At 40.6% G+C, this 21818-nt stretch overlaps 1 long non-coding RNA gene across 3 annotated transcripts in view; it reads right to left on the bottom strand.

The window, feature by feature from the left end:
• Positions 1–21818, bottom strand: part of LOC132250008 (uncharacterized) — a 236750-nt gene that overhangs the window by 128681 nt on the left and 86251 nt on the right. For all 3 annotated transcript variants that reach the window (XR_009461583.1, XR_009461581.1, XR_009461582.1), the window contains exon 2: positions 7594–7648. This is a non-coding gene — a long non-coding RNA (uncharacterized LOC132250008). The remainder of the gene's footprint in view (positions 1–7593; positions 7649–21818) is intronic.

The following is a 21818-nucleotide window of genomic DNA, read 5'->3' as shown; positions in this document are numbered from 1 at the left end:
AGCAGTGAGAATGCTTGTACATGTCTCAGGGTGCATCTAGATGAGATATTTCCTGTGGAGTAGACTAATTAGCTTTGCAACAAACATCATACATCTATACATGTGCCCCTATTAGGCTGGAGTAAACTAATTTACTCCACAACTTATAAATACAAGTAGTATCCTGGTATGGAGTTTTTTACTCTGTAGTAGCACATCTGCAGATGCTGCTCTGACTGGTTGGGACACCAGGGTGCATCAGTGAAGGGACTGCATGCTAACTAGCCCCACACAGGAGAACACTTGTGCCCCAACTAGCCCTAATGTGCCCCAACCTGTTTTATTCAGGATCCAGAAAAGAAATTAAGACACTGCAGCACTGTAGAAAAAAACATATACAGGTACAGTTTATGGAAATATAGGTATCTGCATAGGTATCATGCAAACACAGACAGTATTTGGCAAAAAATGTGCTTCTGGTACCTCCTTCCAGGGCTAGATCTTCATGCTGAGTTCCCTAAAATTCAAAGGAAAGAATCTGGTATAGATTCTCTTTCCTTGATCCCATGCACAGATCTGATGATACTCGAGGTTACGTGTAGCACGCTTTAAAAGGGCAAACAGCCAGTAATATTGCATTTTTAAAACTGGTTCATTTGATAGTGAAAGGTCATCCATCTGTTTTCATGGTGGGAGCTGCACGGTCTCAGCAGAATTTATGCCACTGTTGAATGTCACAGATTATTTTGCTCGCTGCCTGTACACTGTGCTTCCTACAGTGTGATGCATACCAGTCCTGGCAAATCATGTGTCAGTTACCATACATGGAATATTGTTACAAAGATATGAATCTGGGTTGACTGTTATATCAACACCACTGCAAACAGCAACAGGGATAAGCAAACATACTTGGAATGTTTATTAATAACCAACTACCTTAGAAAATTTTGCTTGTACTACATGTGTTTTGATTTTCATATCTAGATAAATACTTTGCTCTTACTTCAGCTCTGGCCCTCTACCAGATTTTCACTAACTCTAGAGGTCATACATGCATATTTAAATATCTTACTGCATTTTGCATGCCAGACTTCCATTTCCACATTATATGGCAATGTTAAGGAGTGAAAGAAAGAGAGAGGATCTCTAAACTCTGCATTTTTCAGAATCTGGCTTCAGATTAATGTTGAAAAAAGAGATAATTGAAAACATCATAAGATTTGTGTACAGTGTACAGCTGTACTACTAACCAAAACCATAACTGACCTAATTTCATTGGATTTTTCCAGCTAAAAGAGAGTCAGGCATGCAGAATAAAGAAATATAATACAGCTAGTGGATGATGCACATTTTTTTTTTCTTTGTGAGCCTCTAACACATTTTGCAGACCATGTGTGATATAGAGATGTTAATGCTTGTATGTGCTTCTAGACATGAATGGTCTCTCTAACATGGCAGATGGAACAAGACTGACATCTGAAAAGTCCACATATTTGAGCTTTATGATTGCAACAAGAATGGTTAATCTTTCCAGTCCTTGACTGAATAGCTTTTTAAACTGAGAAACAAAGAAGCAAATAAACAGCTATGTAAATAAAAACAGAGTAGTGATCTCACCACTTTAGCTGGCTGGGAAATTTTGCAACAGAATGTTGTCTTTCATTGGACAATGCCGATTCCCTGAAATCTACAATGTCTGTGGAAAAGGGTTGGTTTTGACAAGTTTCTAATTTTGGTGGGGAAAAGTTTCAAAATTATCAAACCATATTATTTTAACATTTTTTTAAAAATAAAAAAACATCTACTTTGAGGTTCAAATTATTTTTGTTTAGAAATTTTAGATAATTACAATAAAAACTAAAAAGGTCTATATCAAAATGGAGTTTGGAAAATGTTGAAAGAAAACATTTCAGTTGAGGTAAATCAAAATAGCTTTTGATTGTTGGTTTCCAAGCATTTTTTTTTTCCAGTTTTGACTCTTCATCCTGATTCAGGTTTGCAAAATTCTTCAAAATCTTGAAATGAGAGCTAACCTCTCTTTTCCAAGAAAATTCTCATTTCCGGAGTTCAACAAACCAAAAAAAAGAATATCACATGGTAAAAAGAATGCAGTGAAAGTTATGTTGAATCACCTGGCAGTATTTAAACCATAAATTGACTTTTTTTTCTTTCTGTTTATTATACTTCAAGAGTCCTAAAATCAGCTCTTACTCATGTGTATTAATCCAAGAGTCTTGCTGCTTCCTCTCTCTTCTTTTTGCTAATTTCTTTTCTTGTTATATCATTGTATCTTATAAGTGTATCAATGATGCCTACTGTGTGACATATATCCAGAAGGTTGAGCTTTTCAACTGATGACTAATATAGAATTAGCCAATAGTAAATCTTCCCTGTGGATACCTGAACCACTTTGCATCACAGGTAATCAGTGGTGTAGTAATAACAAGAGCTTTTGTTTTTTGAATACTTCAGGGAGCTCTTGAGATGTCTTTTGTAGATTACTGTCAAAGTAATGACATCACATGTGGTTACATATGTTGATTTCCAGCAAAGTGAACAAAATCCTGAAAGTAACAATGCTCACTGGTTTTAGCCACTCATGTGCTTAAATTTAACTAGTCCATTCAGTGTTTTGCTGGATGTAGTCAGAGCCCTGTATACCCACAGACATATTGTTCAGATGAAAAATAAAAATAATGATTGCCATTCTTTTAAAAAAAGTAAGAACTATCAGAAAGTAAAATACAGTAAATGGCAAAAGAATGCTCTCGTTCTTAAAAGTAGGCATCTTACATCAGTCCTTTCCACAGATTTTTAAGGCCAAGTGAAACATTTGATCATGTAATCTGACTTTCTTCATCACACAGGACATGGAATTTCAACCACTTGCCCTTGTATTGAGGCCAATAATCTGTGTCTATCTAAACTAGTACAGAAATTGATCTGAAGACCTAGATAGAGAATTTGCCCATAGACCTGATAGCAGGTAGAGTAGAAGTGTAACTTAATTATCACCACTCATAGACCTGGTAAATTTCAGTTGAGCAGTTTTGAATGTGTCCAGCAGAGGGCTGAAGTACTCATACACACAAGCCACTTCATTGTATTACATAGTGACACAATTATATTTGTGTAATTTATATGAATCATTTCCCTGCATATAATAATATTTTCTGAACCTAGTTGAAGATAAGGCTATAATGCCTACAGCACTCAGATTTAAGTATTATTATCTGGATGGGGGATATGGATAAGGAGGCCTGATTGGCACAGCAGCTGAGTTCATTGGATCATTTCATCACAAATAGCAAGGAGCATAACATCCAAGGATCATTCATCACTAACTCTACCAATGTCATGTATGCCATCACCTGCTTACAGTGCCCCTCCACTGCCTATGTCACACAGACAGGGTGATCTCTCCATGTAAGAATGAATGAACACTGATCTGTCATCAGCTGCAGAAAGAAACAAAGGCCTGTGGCAGAACATTTTGACCTCCCTGGATATTCCATCACTGACCTCAGGATTGCTGTTCTCAGGAAACAACATTTTAAAAATCAGTTTGAACAGGAAATTGTGGAACAAGAAATCATCCACAGACTGGATTGTGTTAAAATGGTTTAAACAGGGACTACAGATTCTGACCCTCTTATCCAGATAAACTTTTGTGACCCCCCCCCTTTGTTCCTGTGGGTTTTTTCATGTTTGATGCCCCCCTCTCCTCTTACTCTCCTTCTCTTCCCACCATTTGTATTCAAATCATTCACACACATTTCTCTATGCTTGTTCTTTCACAGAAGCTGATGAAGTGAACTCAAGTTCAGGATAGCTTACACTCGCTGTAGATCTCATTTAATTAGTCTATAAGGTGCATATGTACCCTGCCTTCTGGCTGACTTCAGAATAACATAGGTAACTACCTCTTTCAAACCTAGTTCATTGTCATTTTTCACTCAGGAGACTTGAGTCCTAATTCTCCTCAATTAACTAAAGACATTTTGTAGTCTCATCTGCATCACTAAAAGATCTCCTAGGGTTTTATCTAATGCAATAAGAAAAATAATATAAAATAGCATCTTTAGATACACATCCCTCAAAACCCCTTGGACTGCATATGAGAATACTGAATCTGAGAACTATTTGAGCTGAAACTTAAAAGAGCTTTTGGAAACAATGAACACAAAGGGTACCTATACATGAGCAGTGAGGCTGCTCTGACAGAGTCTGACACAGTGCATTGGAGAAGACTCGATTAATCAAGTCTGCTGGAGCGTGCTAATTAGTACTGTGCTCCAGCAGATGGCAGGGTCTCATGTATCAGCATCCCCATGCTTAAAAATGGGAGTGTTTTAACTAAAGCTCATTTGCCATTTTTAAGCATGGGGATGCTGATACACAAGACGCTTCAGGCGCTTTAATTAGAGCATCTCTCGGAACCGCTCTAATTAAAGCATCCCCTCCCCTGGAGCTCGTGTATAAATGCCCAAAGAGCTCAGGTCACACGAGGTAATTTTATGAAAATTGTTTTTGTGACATTGTTACAAACCCTGTTATATTTTGGGGTTCATGGCATGTCATAATTGTTTGCTTGTGTTTTACTGTACTGATATGCCATGTGTGATCCTGGTAGGGAGCCCATGTTATGCTGTATCCATCTATGCTGTTGTTAAAGCTGTATGGATGATGTTATGCTGGCTATGTATATCTTTATAGTTCTGGATATGACTTAGCCAGGGAACCCAGGGAGTGAGCAGAACTCCTAATTATCTCTTGTCATTGTGTGTTAGGGCCAGGACAACTACAATTCACAATAGCATAAATAAAAGGCCACTGGTGGGATGGGCATCCCTGGGCATTGTCCACCTATAATATGGACAATCAACTCTACAGTAGGCATCTGGGAATAATGGCTCATCAAGCCAGTGGGACTCTAGATTCCTTTAGAAAGTTTTGGGGTACCTGGAGACTCGTGAGCATTGGAATAATGCTAAGGCAGGTGTGTGGGGGGGGGTGGGGAGGAGGTCTGGAGGCTTTTTAGAGCTTAGCTAAGCTAGAATATTCATCTTTGAATCTGGGGCTTCAGGGGTTCACTGGCCCCAGTTACCAGGATTGTTAGGATCAACAGGCAGGCTAAATTCCAGAACTCTGGCAAAGACTCTAATATGAGGCTAGGGGTAGCCAGATGAGAGGACAAGAATCTGTATTTGTTTTATTTTCTGGCTCTAAACTTATGGTCTGTTTTGTTTGCATAATTCATGCAAGGAATGACTTCTGGGCAAGTGATTTTCCAGGCTACCCTTTACATGGAAAGAGAGACTTATATTTCTTCCATAACCTCAATGTGGGGGCCACTCAGGGCCGGCAGAGATCTCTCACTGCAGGTACAGAGTCCAGGTACAAGGGCAAATGATTTGAGGTGCTGAGAACTGGAGCTGTCTCAGGGCAATCTGAGTCTGTTCCTTGGGGTGAGGAACGACCACCATATCCTATTAATTTTTTTTTTTGAAAGAACTTTGTTAACTAAAGAGCAATGAAATGGGCAGGCAGAGAGTCAAGAAACCCAAGGAAACAGAAATTCTACAATCACATCTGAAATAAAGATCTGCTTAATAAATATATCCTTATAATAAATAAATAAGTAAATTACAGAGAAAACAATTAATTTTCTCTCATATAGTACAATAAAGAAAGGGGCCACTTTTTCTAGGTTATGTCATATATAGCAAACAAAATTCAATCCTTTGTCATTTCTACTTCAAGTTTATGTCTATTGATTTGAACAAAAGACAATTCTCAACTCAAAGGATGATATCAATACAATTATATTATTCTGTGCCACCAAATTCTTCCTAGTGTGAATATCAAAGTAAGTCAGGTCCTGATTCACTTTATAAAAATTTAAACTCTTTCTTTCTCGTACGCCATTCATAGTGTCTGACAAAGTAGGATGTTGCCTATGAAAGCACATGCCTCTCTGAACCAGTTAGTCTCCAAGGGTGTTTTTAAATGTGATCCAGGGGTGGGTGGGGGAGGAGGGGGCACCTAAAGTGCCCACAGAGTCTCATGTATCAGCATCCCCATGCTTCAAAATGGTGGCACGGACACTTTAACTACAGCTCATTGAATGAGCTTTAGTTAAAACACCCACACTACCATTTTGGAAGCATGGGGACACTGATGCATGAGACATGGAGGCTGGCTGGAGCATGCTCCACCAGCCTCAGTTAATCAAGTCTGCTCTGACATGCTGTAATTACAATGCACTGGAGCAGCCTCCCCACATGTGTACAGGCACCCTGACCCTGAGATGCCACTTTGCCCTAGCTTCTTCAAGTGCATTACAGTATCTTAGGCTGTCTCTGATGAGAGTCTGTAAACATCTGGAAAGTCTGGAAGCAACACAATCTCTTGGCCAGTAGAAAGCATTTCTGAACACTACTTCTGTCTTCAAGGTAAACTTGGAACTTTTGTACCACCTGGTCTTGCTGAGTGTTACAGACGATTCCCAGACCACAGCAGAAATTATTCTAGCTGACTTCAGCAGTGTAAAACAGTTCTAGGTTTCAGGCACAGTAGCCTGCTTGTGGTTAGAGGTGGGAGGAAGGGGTGTTTTTAGGTCATTAACAGATGAGGCAAACTTTGTACACACTGAAAACACATTAAAATCAGGATGAAAGATATTCTAATAAATGTGCCATGAGAGAAAGATAATTTATTATCAAATATCTTTGGTTAGCACTGCTCTGCACATCATGCCAAGCCAAGTTAAGGTACAGAGTAAACAATGAAAGGATTCTGCACAGAGATTGTACTGTGTCCGATTTTTGCAGATATCTGTGGCCATTGCCAAATTCCCTTCCATAGACCAAACACCCAAGCTTGTAACACAGGAATATTTGTCTTTTTGAACTGTGCTTTCATAGTACAACAGGAGTCTTGGGCAAAGGAACTACAAGGAGCAAAATGTGCAATAAACACAAAGGTTCCTTTGATGAACTGGGTCTATAGTGTTTGTATATTTATGACAACAATTTATGAAAAAAATTGTAATACAGCTTTTTTTCTCTTGTAATAAAAATCTATTAAACTTGTCTAATGCTGCAATCTCAGCAAGACAGCGTATAAGGTGTCATAGATTTATTTTACAATATGTCATTCAAAATAATGTACAGGAACAACAATCTAAGGCTGATTCAGCTGCTTTGAAATGAAAGGATCACTGTACCACTTTCGCCTATATATGCAGATACATAGTTATAAAAACTATCCTTTTTCCCCCCTTCTCCTACAAAATACCCCTGTTCAGGAATTTTTTCCATTATGTTGTACTTTATGCTTCATCATCTTATTTTAGGACTAAATCAATAATTCTTAATATGTCACCTTGTATTAATCGATAGAAGTTTAACATCAATCCTATTTCAGTATGACAAACAATAGGCCATTGATTGAGTTTGACAGCATTTTTTAGGTGTGATCTTAATTTGTCACAGTACAAAAACAGTTGAGCAAAAAGAGAATAATTAGATGAATGTCAGGTAACTAAGATTACATACTGCTTATGTTTCTTGAATCACAACATAGGAACTGGGAGCATAAGAGGGAACTCACCTGCTTCTTTCCCTTTATGTCCCCTCAGTGCCTTCTGATCCCTCCAAGCTGTCAGCTACAAAAAAGAGTTTAATTAATGTTACTAAAGATGTTAAAAGAACAATAAATGGGGCAACCTGATATAGCTAGAGTTGGGCAGCTTTGACAAGTCTGTCTATTGTTTTCTTATAAAAGCTTGGCAAGCTTGCAAAACTCAGACCTGTTCAGACAGCCTACTTGTCATTCTCCATCGCTGCCCTAGCCTACCTTTATGGCAACCTAGGTACCTTCCATGGTTTTGTTATGCATTTCCTAAAATCTGTATTGCACAAGCATGAGACAAAACATATACAAAGTACATTAGCTCTGCCCAACAGTTCTGCAGATGGCAGCTCAACAGATAACCACATTACTTGTTTACACTACATGATGTCTTATGTTAATGAAGCATTCTCTTTAATAGAGACAAAGAGATACATAGAGAGGCATCTGTGTTAAGCAGAATGCTCTGTGTATGGTTGGCTTTGTAGATTGTTTGTCTATAAACTGTTGATGAATAGGTGTTTTAGTATTAGTTTCTAAAAGAACCAGGAGGCCCTGTCTACACAAAAGAAAGCTGTATTTCAAAGGACCATATCCAGATTGTTATCTAGGCACCTAAACAGAACTTAAGTGGAATTCCTGAGGGGGCTGGCAGAGTTCACTAAATGTTACAACAGGATATGATCCCCAATCGCAACAATCATGCCTCCTGCCATGCCACATGCACATGACACGAGGCACAATTTTTAGGATCAGGAATCAGATCAAATACCATGACTGCGAGCAGCAAGCCTGGTGTACAGGTTTGCAGGTGTTAGTCAGGTCAGTCCACTCTGCCTGCCTGATAACTGCAAACTCAAGGGCTCCCAGACTGGGACCTTTAAAAAAAATACATGTGCAGCCTAGGAGCACATTCAGTTTTTAGACATGTTAATCTCACCATAAATGTAATATGTGCCAGGGGCCTAAGTCACAGAAAGTGATCCAAACTACTAGCAGCCACAAACAGCTTAGGCACCTAAATTTTGGCTTGAAACTAGAATCGCTAGATGTCTGAACTTAGACATCCATGCATGAACAACAGCGCACAATTCTGGGAGATGAGATGCCTAACTTCTACCTAAGCTCTCCTGCAAGTGAAAATGGAGAATGGCAGGGCCTGAATTTCACCTAAGCTCCTTGAGATGGCTGATCTGCTGGAGGTACTTAAAGCATGCCTAAATTCAGTACTGAGCACAGCAGCCGTGGTCACTTTGGCCACATACAGACATTTCACTTTGACCGGTATAAGTGATCAGAAACCAGTCTATACCTGTAACGGAACAAAAGTTTGACACACACAGACTAGTTTAAAAATGGCAGAATCAAGTCTGAGATTTGTGCTCCCCCTCCCCCAGGCAAATATGTGTTCTGTTTGTTATTGATCTAAACTACACCGCTTACAGAAAACAACTTAACTTATATCCATTCTGCCTCAGGCTTTTTGAATATCTGTACCTAGCCTTTCAGTCAAAAGTCCTGCCCCGACACCTCTGTGGGTACCTATGTTTTGCATAATAGCATACTGGTAAGAACATTTACTCTAGAAGTGGAAGACCCGAGTTACAGGTCCCCAGCCTGAGGGGACACAAACCCACAGGTCCCATGAAACTGTCTTAACCATCAGATTGTAGAATAGCTTGGAAGATGAGGGGGAAGGATAGTAGGAGGGAACCCATTACTCACGCTGTTGAAACTGAGCCACTGTGCATAAAGAAATGTTAAGATTCATCAGGCCAGAATAAGAACAAGGAAGTGGGAGTTTAATTCTATAATCCCAGCAATGATTGCACTGCACTGGGTCAGGGCAGTACAGGGTTCCTGTTCCTATTCCCAGGATGATTTATAAATTTGACATGAGACAATCACTGGATAAAAAACATAAATAACCTGGGAGGGGGGCCAAGAAGCTGGGACTGCCCAGACACAAGGGAGTGTCCTCATCAGCAGGCTACACAGACAGGTTGCTTCCTGATCACTTTCCCTGTTTGATATCAATCTAAAGTGTTGGGAGATTCAGCCAGATTGGTAAGAGGAAGCAACCGTTTCTTGTTGCATTCTATCCTCACTCTCACCCAGCACTGAACTTAATAGTCCTGCTTGTGTGGTCAGGGTTGACCAAGTTCAAAACCCATTATAAAAACTTGTTGTCAACCCTTTGTTTATACAGCTGCTGGTAGTTTGTTCTCCATTCTTGCTGAGGCCACTGCTTTCAGCTGATGAGTTGCAACTATTAGTACTCTGCCATCCTTCTGAGGTGCAAAGGGCTGCTATCTGTACACTCATTTAATTATGTAACTCATTTGGTTCCACACACCTGCCAGCTATGCAGATGTGATTGTTCCAGCAAGTGGGGTAACACATTTTGCAGGATTAACTACAATTCTTACACAACTTCAGCTGGAGAGATTAGAAGTTTCTCTGGATGGTGATGAAACTATCCACATCCTCATTACTCTGTTCATTCCTTTGTGAGCCATGTGTCCATATGACACTGCCTATTTTCATGTATATTAATGCCTTCAGAATGGATATTGTCCATACATTTCAGTGTTTTCACTTTAATTTTTCTCATATTCTAGAGTGGGTCTTGATGAATTCTCCCCTTTATCATTTTTAAGCTATGCACACATATTTTTCATAGCTTTCCCTCCTTCCCACCCCTTTATTTAAGTTTTCTCTCACTCTCTTTCTATCTCTCTCTCATGCCTACCTATAGTTCCCACTCAGAGTTATTTTCTAGCACCTTGGCTCTTTTACCCTGTGGTAACACCATTGTACTAATTTTCTCCTCCCTATTAACCTTTGAAAAGTTTGTATTGCAGGAAATTATTTTGCCCATCATTAGTAAGGAAGCCTGTGGAAGGGTGCAGGGGGAGGGGGAGCACAGGAAGGGGGCATTCCCTAGCTACACAACTGAGGTACCAATTTTGTCAAAGAGCGTTAGGAACAAATACAGTTTCACTACTACACATAGCATATGATTTAACATTTGCCAGTGTAATTCCAGTCTAGTACTGGAAAGGAACATAGTATCAGGTATTACTTTAGAATCAAGTAGTAATACTGTTAAAGAAGGGCATGATTAGAATTAAAAAGACTGAAATATCCTGCACACACAATCAAAGAACATCTCTTACAGTAGATTTCCAGATAACACGTACATGCAATTGTACATCTACTAGGGCTGGCCCACCTGCAGTATGCAGAACACAGTTATTTTCTCACTGTAGTGGAAGACCACTAGAGTGTAACACAATCCAGCCCACACCATGTTTAAAAAACACCTGGATACAGGTGAGATATCTGCACTGAGTGCTAAGTTTCGTGGGTTTGCAATCCTATTCTTCTGGATTTTTCTCTTTCTTGTTGCTGTATTAAAACTCCACTCAAACAAATAATGGTACACTGTGTGCTGTCAAGGCACACAAACTAAAAAAAATAGTTATTTGGAACTACTGCTAACCAGACATAAGTTAAACCGCTGAGGTTCATGCTGACCCCAAAAAAATAAGACTCCTTTTGTTCCTCTCCTCTGGACCACTGGTAGAACATAGGTTTCATGGACTGGGAAATCAGCTCGTATGACTAGGGACAGAAATTAAACATATACTGGTATAAGTGATGGGAAACCAGTTCAAACCTGTAACACAACAGAAGCTCAGTGCACATAAACTGGTTTCAAAATAGCCAAAACCAGTTTAAGATAAACCTAGATGGATATAGTAGAGGAGCGGGCAAAATGTGACCAGCAGGTCAGATGCAGCCCACCAGGCCATTTTATCTGGCCCACAGGGCCTCTAAAAAATTTACAAAATTAATATTTATCTGCCCCTGGCTGCCTGTCATGCGGCCCTCAATGGCTTGCCAAAACTCAGTAAGCTGCCCTCCGCCCACAATAATTGTCCATCCCTGATCAGACATAACTGATTTAGGTTAAATCAGTTTATTGAACTTTTGTCTCAGATCCCCTCCACATTCAAGGTAACTCACAGTCTCCCAGCATCTCAGGATGCTTTGTACCTCCCTACAAACCTGCTTCCCAGGGTGGGCAGGTTAGCCTTAGCCCAAGCTGTCTGCTCCAGCAGAGCAGGGAGGTGTACTCTAGTGCCCCTTCTCCCCCCAGCTTCTGGCCTGGGCCACTACAGGCATGTGACTGCATTTCTAGAATCAAAAGTGAATGTCTGTTCACTTTCTTATCAGTTCAATCTATGCAGCTTAGACTAACTTGCAAAGATTGAATTGGATCAGCCTAGGGCTTTTTGACTTTCTGTACTTAGGCTATATGCTACACATACATTATAAAATAAATGCCATAGTCAAAATGGGTAATGGCTAATGAAAAAAATGCTTGTATCATTCTTAAAGAATTTCTGCCATCACATCTAGCCTTTTTTGCAACTCCTCAAGAAAACAATGAAGATTGGCAGTTAGAGTAGAGGACACTTAGAGCTCTTCTTCCCCCAGACAGCTGTCTCTTCTCCTGGTTTATATTTTTTCTGAACTGCTGTACACATTTCTAATTCAACCTAATCATCTTAGTTGCAGAGTATTTCATCCATCCATCCATCCATCCCCCAAATTGTTTTAAAACATCCCTGTGCTTCTGTATTTCTCTTCTTCCTGTTTTCTGAGCAAAAATAAGCCCACTGAATTCCAATCCCTGTAGAAAAATATCTCATACCAGAGTTTTTAGATTTATATTACTCTCTATCTCCAGGTATTTTTGTTCCTATTCCATAAAATTTCAGTAAAGCAATAAGATATACACAAGTTATCACCAACATCAGTCACCTGAAAAAACAGACTGAAGAACTCATCCATATTTTGAGTTTATCAGATACATGAATGAAATTTCAGCTTTCAGCTACATAGAAATGTGCCTGTCGAGCATCCTGTAATTGTTTTCAGTGGTGTGCATGTAAAAGAACTACATAGACCTTTTTTTTTTTTATAAAAGATACCGCTGACAAATGTGGGAGTACTGAACTTAGAAAAATAGCATGAGGTAGCCTTTTTAAAAAGCACATGAATATTTTACTGTGTGATTTAAATGTTGCTGAAGATAATATAACTAATGTGGCTGTGCTTTGAAAATCTATTCTGCTGTCTTCAAATCTGCAATAATTTGGGCCTAGATGAGGGAACCAGATCTGGCCCATGGAAGGATCCACACGGGTCCAAAAATCTGGCAGTGGGGGAGAAGTGCTAGAGTTAACTGCTTCTCCCCTGCTGCCAAATTTACAGACCCATTGGGCCTGTGAGGCCAGAGAGTATGGCCCCACATGCGACCCAATCTGGGTGTGCTAGGCTGTGCCAAAGCAGCACAGGACCCAATCTGGGTATATGGAGCCTGATCTAGAAACCAACTCCATGAGGCATCCATCCCACAGATCAGCCCTGTGCCACTCATCCAGCTGCTGGTGCTGTAAAGTTGAGCATCACTGGCCTCTAAGTCATAAGAAGTCATGACAAAAGCAACCCCCCCCCCCCCCAATATCATAAAATTTATCAACTGCAATATATATATATATTAGGTTTTAATGGGATACTGTGTCTTTCTTGTGTGCAATGAATGTCAGGCCAAGGAAGTACGGACATTCATGGCATGTCACTGTGTGTCATCAAAATTTGTCTAAACACAATAGGTATTATAATAAGCAATTCATCTGCTGGGTTTGTAAAGGCCTACAAGGGATGATAATTGGCAGAATATTGTCAAGTATAGAAATAAGAAGTATTTAAAAGCGATCTTATTCTATCAATGATTACCTATTAAAAAGGGCTTCCTATTTTCATATTAACAGCAAAAAGGTAGAGGAAGAACCATTTTCCTATAAACATTTTATTATCTATAACTACATTAATTGTTATATATTATATTTTAAATTAATAACCTCTTGCTTTTTGACAAGGTCTTTCAAAAGGATATAATGTATTGCAGGATAAACAGAAATATTACATTTAATTAAAGTTGCTATAACTTGTATGGGCTTCTTAAATAAAACTAATGGTATGTAAGTTCTGACTTGTGCAGACAGAAGTGGTTTTAAAAATGCAGCTTCTTAAATCATATTTTCCATTTGCACTGGTGTTCTCTACTCTTAGTCATAGATTTCAGCAGATAGATCCCCTTTAAATCACATAAACATAGTTCCCCTGAGAAAAAAACATTTTTGCTGGAAATTAGAAAATCATTAGTGCATAAATCAAAATACTGGTGAAATACCCTGCATTAAAGGAGGTTTAGCTGTGTTCACTACAGCAAGGAAAGGTTAAAGTGCCTGAAGGAAAATACATGTTTATTCATAACTCTAAATTAAATTAATTGAAATAATTTAGTGGTAGTTTAGAAACAATAACTGGAATCCAAAGTGCAGCAATGGTTTTTTACTGCTGAATCATTAGTTGGCACTATATTTTGATTATTCCTGTTCAGGGGCCAGCTTTAGTCAATTAAAAATGATGTATGGTTCTGTGTCTAAATTGCAGCTTGTTTTAGGGACAGTCCATCCATCTACATAGCGACTTATCCATCTAGCTTTTGACAAGAAACTTTAAAAAGTTCTATAATCTGATTGGCTTACATCAAGAGAGAAGGAGAATCTAGTGCCCAGTGCTATAATTAAATGTTGTATTGATTAGTAAAACCATGATTACATTTGTTGCAATCAGATCTGCTTGAAATAAAAACTTTACCGCTCATTTATATTTGTACCTTTCATTCTGTGGGAGATTGTGGTACTTTTCCCAATTTCCTATTTACTGTTTGATAATAGGTACTGACAAGTACTCTGACAGTAAACCTAAATATTGTGTTTCTTAGCTGATGTTGGAATGTTCAGATTAAAGTATCTGTCCACATCCACTCTATGCCTTGCTGTTCTACCGCATATTTGTAAGTAAAGATTAAGGAGGATAGAAATATGGATCTGGAAGGACTTTAGAGAACGAAACAAAAAACAGATGAAGCATGAAATTAAATTTAAAAATTGTGAAGCTTTGTATGCTACAATAATGTTCAGGTACTGAAATTCCCCAGCTTCTCAGTATCACATGAGAATCATTGTTGTGGACTGATACTTCATAAAGGAATTCAGCCACTTATTACACTTATTCCTTGCCAACAGAGTATCCAAGAGGGAGTACCATAGATTTGACAAGGCAGTCAGCCAAAAATAGAGTATGTGATCCAGGATACTTTTAAAACATTTTAAAGTTCTTGTTTCGATATGCTAATGAGTACTGTAGTTTGCTGTGCTACAAATTACAAACAAAACTGTAGAAAATAAATATAGGGGCATATGGAAACAAGGGGCGATTCAATCCAAATAATACAAGTGTATATTTGCAAAACCAGCTTCTGAGATTCTCCTCTCAGACTCACAGGGCTAAGCTACATTTCTTTACACCAGGATGTGAGATTCACTCTTCACAATTACATAAAGGAAAAGATTTTCTTGGTCAAGGAAAACAAGCTTAATACTACCATAACATGGTCCAAAACTACAGCTTTCAGGAGGAGAAAGCCATTCACTTCACAAGTTGGACAATTATTTGAAGCAAAACTGAATTCAGAATTACTTCTTTCTCCTTCAAGCTATTTCAATAAATGCCTTACCATCAACCTCCCATTTAGTTCCATGTAGTTTATTGTCCTCTTAATTTTACTTTTTTTTTTTTTCCTTTTCTATGCAACCTTGCCCTTGGTATCTTAAAGCTTCCCTCTGCATCCTCTAGTATGCCAGCATCCATGGAGTCATTCTTTTAATACAGTTGTCTTTCTTTTCTCAGTTGTATGTCTACAGTCTCTCCAGATTTTTGTATGGTACCCAGAAATTTAATGTCTGAGAACTTCTAAATAATAAGGACAGAGGTAAGGGTGAAGGTGAAGTTGCTCAGATTTTTTTTGGTGATGGAGAAAGCTAGAACAAAGTTGTGAGTCTTGTGGTTTACTCTAAAGGTCCCATGGGTTTTCATGGTACTGGGTTCCAGCTTTATGATCCAGTGAGAAAGCTTTCAGCTCACAAGCTCACCCTCTCTCCCTCTGCCTCTCATTTTATATTTTATTTTTTTATTAACGATAAGCAGACTTATTGACCAAACAAGTTACTATCTTTTATACTCCTTAGAAAAAAGGGTGAAAATATGAAAGGCTAGAAAATGTGGTTACAGCTGATACAGAATAACTCATGGGTTATAGAAAGTGTATATCTTCTTTTCATAAAAGTTGCATCTGTTTATTTTTAATCACTTTTTCTGACTTGGACTATTTTTCCTCAACTAGTTGAGCTGTTATCCTAATTGACAATAAATCATTTAAATGCCCTTCATTCTATTTTTTAGATCAATTGCATTGCGAACTGATGCTAGTTCTTATGTCTGTAAAACAATGAATTATTGGCTATGGTTATAAGAAAGAGTTTTTGTGAACAAAACAAAGAAGAAAAGTAACTAATTAAAAGCAGTTTTGTAAACCTTTTAGTTTTATTTGGTTTGTAAAGGATTTAACATGTACATGGTTGATGTAAAAAAGTCAACAAAAATGAGGCACACAATTCTTGGGCTGGACTCTCTATCAAGCCATATTTACTGTCACCAAGAGATTAGGTTCCAAAAAAATCCAGTAAGATTTGTTGCAATTCAACAGTACATAGTATGTATGTCAGTAAAGTAAAATGTAGGCTGCATCCAGCAATGACATGGTCCAGCTGAAAAGACCTTGTGAGACATGCCTTTTTCTTCTCTGAAAGCTATGCCAAATGCCACAAAATGCTGAAACTCTTAACACAATTTGCTAAGCATTTGCCATTCAGTAGTGTTCTCTTACATATGGAACTCTGAAAAAGCTACACAAACTGTATAATGTTTTTACCTTAAATAGCTAGCTCTTTCTCCTTTCTACATTAATTCTTTCAAAAGCCAAGTATATTATCCATATTATAACTACTTTGGGTTTATGGATGAGTATAATCCAGACATTGATTTATGGACCCGAACTTCCCCAGGGAAGGTCACAAAGCCACAAAATGTGCTTGAACATTGCAGTTTGCTTTTGCTTAGCTGAAATATGAGTAAAATGACATAGTTAACCAGTTCCTTGTTAACTAAGCTTCTGAGAACGCTAAATAAGTTTAAGTCTATCACCTGAATAATATAAGATTCATTAATACATCCTGATATGCCAGAATAGTAGGAGAACACAGAAGGCAGAGAAGATTTGCACCTTATAACGTGCAAATAATTTACTTTATAAATCTATAAAGGTACAAAATCTACCCTGCCTTCTGCCCGACTTCAGACTAACATGGCTAACTATGTCTTTCTATTAAGATAAAAGCTACACAGGTTTAGAGGTTCAGACTCCTCACTTTTGATAAAACCTCAGTTTTTAAACCCCTTCCTGAATATGCAACAAAATACATCTTGTGCCAAACCCTCCAACAGTGGGCAGACAGGACATTTTTACATGTGCTCTGGAGTTGCAGGGGGTGGCACTTTAATTAAATCAGCTCTGAGAGCCATTCTAATTAAAGCATAAACAAAATCTCATGTACCAGCATCCCCATGCTTCACTTTAACTAAAATTCATTGAATAAGCTTTAGTTAAAGTGACCCCTCCACCAATTTAAAAACTGCAGGAACACTGATACACAAGACATGGAAGCTGGCTAGAGCGTGCTAATTAGCACACTCCAGCAGCCTCAATTATTCAAGTATGCTCCAAAGTGCTGTAATTACAACATGTCGGAGCAGCCTCCCCACATCTGTACAGGCACTCACAGGGCCTTACCTGTGGTTTTTAGAACTTTTCAATACAGGAACCATGTCATGCTTTTGGGTCTCTTCCCCTAATTCTTATACATTTGTACAGTACAAAGCACAGACTGGAGAATTAGCTGACTTTGACAGAAATAGTAATATGAGTATTCTTGTGAGGATTTGGGAGTTCATGGAGAAATGAGCAATTTTACATGCTAGGAAGTAGGGCTGTGTGAAATGGCTAGGTTTCATTTCCGTTTTGGATTTGGCCATTTTGGAGGGACAGTGATTTGTTTTGGTGTTTTGGATCATTGTTCCATTTCGACTTGGCCAAATCTGTTTCAGAGTTTCAACACTGTTTTGGAGATTTGCATCAGCCAGGGAGAGGCAGGCACAGTCAGGAGTCTGCAGGTTCTCCAACGAGCTCCGGCTGTGCCTGTCTCTCTCTGGGTCAGGGGAGCCATAGGAGAAACCCCCATGGCTGCCCTGCCTGGCCCCAGCCCCTGCCCAGCCCCAGCTTCCCAGCACTTTAAATGGAGGGCTGTGGGGCTGTGCCAGAATCTTCCCGGGAGGCATGGGCCCTCGGATCTGTGTGCAGGATAACAGCAGGCTTCCACTGCCAGCTGGGACCGGTCATTGACGCAGCTCACGCTGAAAGCCAGGAAGACTGGTGCTGGCACTGGCCCCGGCCCCAGCCGGCAGCAGCATCATGCTGTCATCCCACATGCAGATATGGGGGCCTGCGTCCCCTGGGAGGACTGCAGGTCTGTGCCAGACTCCTCTTGGGGGGCACAGGGCTACTGATCTGCACACGGGATGATAGCAGGATGCCGTCCCTCCCCCAGAGCACTGTGATTGGAAGGGACCTCAGAGGCAGATCGCAGATACTGGCTGGCTACAGGTGTCAATATCAGAGCAGTCCTTCCCCCACCCCCTTCATCCTCCCTCTTCGGAGTTTCTGTTTCCCTGCAAGCCCACCTCTGAAACATTTCCAAAACATTTCAGATGGTTTCATTTTGTTCCAGAGATGTTTCAGAGCCTTCCACTTCATTTTGGATTCAGTGTTTTGGGCACCAAAACAGGCCAAAACACCTCCAAAACGAAATGGCTGCTGAAGTTTCACATAGCCCTACTAGGAAGTCTAGTCCAGGTCCCTATGGCATAATCTAACATGATCCAGTATAATCTTGTTAGACTGGACCTTAGATAGCTTCCCTCAATGCAGTTTGAAGAATGGTGGGATCCTGCCAGAACATGTAGCCTACTGTAGGTTCCTAAGACACACAAATGATTTCACAGTTTTGGGGGAAATTAGAAAAGCATTTGTACCTAAATTAAAATGCTGGTAAAATACTTAGTGTTAATGATAGTTCGCTGTGCTCAGTACAGCAGAGAAAGAAAAAAGCATTAAGGAAAATGACTGAGTCAGAGCCAAGTTTAATTCTCAGTGTGCACTTGTGCAACCCCACTGAAGTCAATGGAATTGCACAGGTGTGAAGGAGACTAGAATCTGTCTACTAAAGATTACAATACAATATTTATTTTAAAGTCAAACTTTCCTTGCCCTCCCCAATTGTTTGTGTTATTATATTTTCCCTTTACTCATCTAAAATAAATGTTTCCCACCAAAAATTTGTCAGACAGACATTCCCTCAGTCCTCCAAAATCTGTCACATAATAGAACAATACATTCATATCAGACCCTCTCATATTGTCTTGCTAAAACAATTAATCACACATTATATTTCCATAACACTTGCTCAGGTCCCAAAGAGTTTTATGAATTAAGTCTCTGAATGTCTTATTATCCCTATTTTATACCAGGGACATTAAAACAGAAAAGAATAAATAACCTGTATAAAAATCACACAAGGAGCATGTAGCAAAGCTGGGAATAGAACAGACATTTTCTGGTTCATCATTCTCTGTCCCAGGAACTTCCTTATTTTATTATTATTATTGCTAGTACTAAACATGTTTGGTATGACAGCATCTAGCATAGGGGCTATAGGCTATAAGCTTTACAGGCGGGATAGAGAAGGAAGGAAGGGAGGGGGTGTTGTGCTCTATGTCAAAGAGCAATACACATCCTCTGCCAGCAAAATGGGGTAAGAGGAGGGGCAAGCTGAAGTGCTCTGGGTCAAGATACAAGGGGACCGGGGGGAGAGGGATTTAATGGTGGGGGTCTAGTACAGACCCCCCAACCAAGGGGAGGAGCTGAACCGGGAATTTTCAAGACAGTTAGCAGAGGCACTTAAGGCAAGGGATGTAGTTGTCATGGGTGATCTAAATTACCCAGACATCTGCTGGGAGGAGCAGTCAGCCAGGTCGGACCATTCCAGGAGGTTCCTGGCCAAGATACAGGACCTCCACTTAACCCAGGAGGTGCACAGTCCCACCAGAGGAAATGCCCTGTTGGACCTGGTCCTGGCCACAGGCGATGATCTGGTAAGGGAGCTCCAGGTCCTTGACCACCTGGGTGATAGCAATCATCTCTTGCTGGAATTCACCATCCAGCGCAGGGTGTCAGGGGTCTGCAGCAAGGTGGTAGCCCTAGACTTCAAGAGGGTCAATTTCAACGAGTTGAGATTAGTGGGAGAGGTGCTGGGATTCTTGAGGGCAGAGGAACTCAGTGCCCAAAATGAGTGGTCGTTCCTTAAGGAGACAATACTCAGGGCACAAGGGGTGATGATCCTGACAAGAAGCAAGGGGGGCAAGAGCGCCCAAAAGCTGCCCTGGCTCATCAAGGACGTCTGGGAATGCCTGGTTGCCAAAAAGGCAGTGTACACCTGGTGGAAGGGGGGGGGCTTCTCCAAAGAGGAGTATACCTCCACTGCTCGGGCCTGTAGGGGGGCTGTTAGGAAAGCTAAGGCGGACATAGAGCTAGGACTAGCGTCCAAGATCAAAGATAATAAAAAGTCCTTTTTCAAATATATAGAGAGGATGAAGAAGGCACCGGGAAACATGAAGCCTCTGCAAGATACGCTGGGCAATCTGGTGGTTGCGCCAGAGGAGAAGGCAGACCTCTTTAACTAATTCTTCACCTCTGTTTTCTTGTGCAGGGACCGGGACTCCCCCACCGTGATTCAAGACAAACTCGAGGGGAACGCCTACAGACCTAAGGTTGAGGAGGACCAAGTTAGAGTACTTCTGGAGGGGCTGGACATGTTCAAATCAGCAGGTCAAGATGCTCTCCACCCCAGGGTGTTGAGGGAACTATCAGGGGTTATTGCAGGGCCCTTGGCATGGCTTTACAAGCACTCGTGGTGCTCAGGCCAGGTGCCAGATGATTGGAAGATAGCCAATGTGTTCCCCATCTTTAAAAAAGGGAGGACCCGAGCAACTATAGGCCCGTCAGTCTTACCTCAATCCTGGGGAAACTCTTTGAGAAGATCATCAAGGAGCACATCTGTGATGGGCCGGCATCGGGGATGATGCTCAAGGGGAACCAGCACGGTTTCATTAGGGGCAGGTCATGTCAGACCAATCTGATTGCTTTTTATGATCAGGTCACAAAAGGATTGGATGCAGGTGTCACCGTGGATGTAGTCTTTCTGGACTTCAGCAACGCCTTTGACACTGTCGACCACCCCATCCTCATTAAAAAACTGAGCGACTGTGGCATTGATGCCTACACGGTCAGATGGATTGCAAATTGGCTGAAGGGTCGTACTCAGAGGGTGGTGGTGGACGGGTCATATTCGACCTGGGGGGAAGTGGGCAGCGGAGTCCCCCAGGGCTTGGTCCTTGGGCCCGCACTGTTCAATTTCTTTATCAGTGATTTGGATGACGGGGTGAAAAGCAACCTGTTCAAATTTGCTGATGATACCAACATTTAGGGTGAGGTGGGCATGCTAGTAGGGAGGGAAAGACTGCAGAAAGATCTGGATAGGTTGCAGGGGTGGGCTAACAAAAACAGGATGCGTTTCAATACTGACAAGTGCAGTGTGCTGCACTTGGGCAGTAGTAACCAGCAGCACGCTTATAAGATGGGAAACTCCCTTCCTGAGAGCACGGAGGCAGAAAGGGATCTTGGAGTCATTACTGACTCCAAGATGAACATGGGCCGACAATGCGAGGTCACGGTCGGCAGGGCCAACCGGACCCTATCCTGCATCCACAGGTACATCTCAAGTAGGGCCAAGGAGGTGATCCTCCCTCTCTACACAACACTGGTCAGGCCACAGCTGGAGTACTGTGTCCAGTTCTGGGCACCCCACTTCAAAAGGGATGTGGACAACATTGGGAGGGTCCAGAGGAAGGCCAACTGCATGATCTGGGGACAGCAGGGCAGACCCTACAATGAGAGGTTACAGGACATGAACCTGTTCAGCCTTCACAAGAGAAGGCTGAGGGGGGACCTGATGACCGTCTATAAACTCACTAGGGGGGACCAGAAGGGT

Source organism: Alligator mississippiensis, chromosome 4, assembly GCF_030867095.1.
Source record: "Alligator mississippiensis isolate rAllMis1 chromosome 4, rAllMis1, whole genome shotgun sequence".
NCBI lineage: Eukaryota > Metazoa > Chordata > Crocodylia > Alligatoridae > Alligator > Alligator mississippiensis.
Note: the sequence above shows the minus strand (reverse complement) of the source record. Positions and strands in the feature narration are given on the sequence as shown.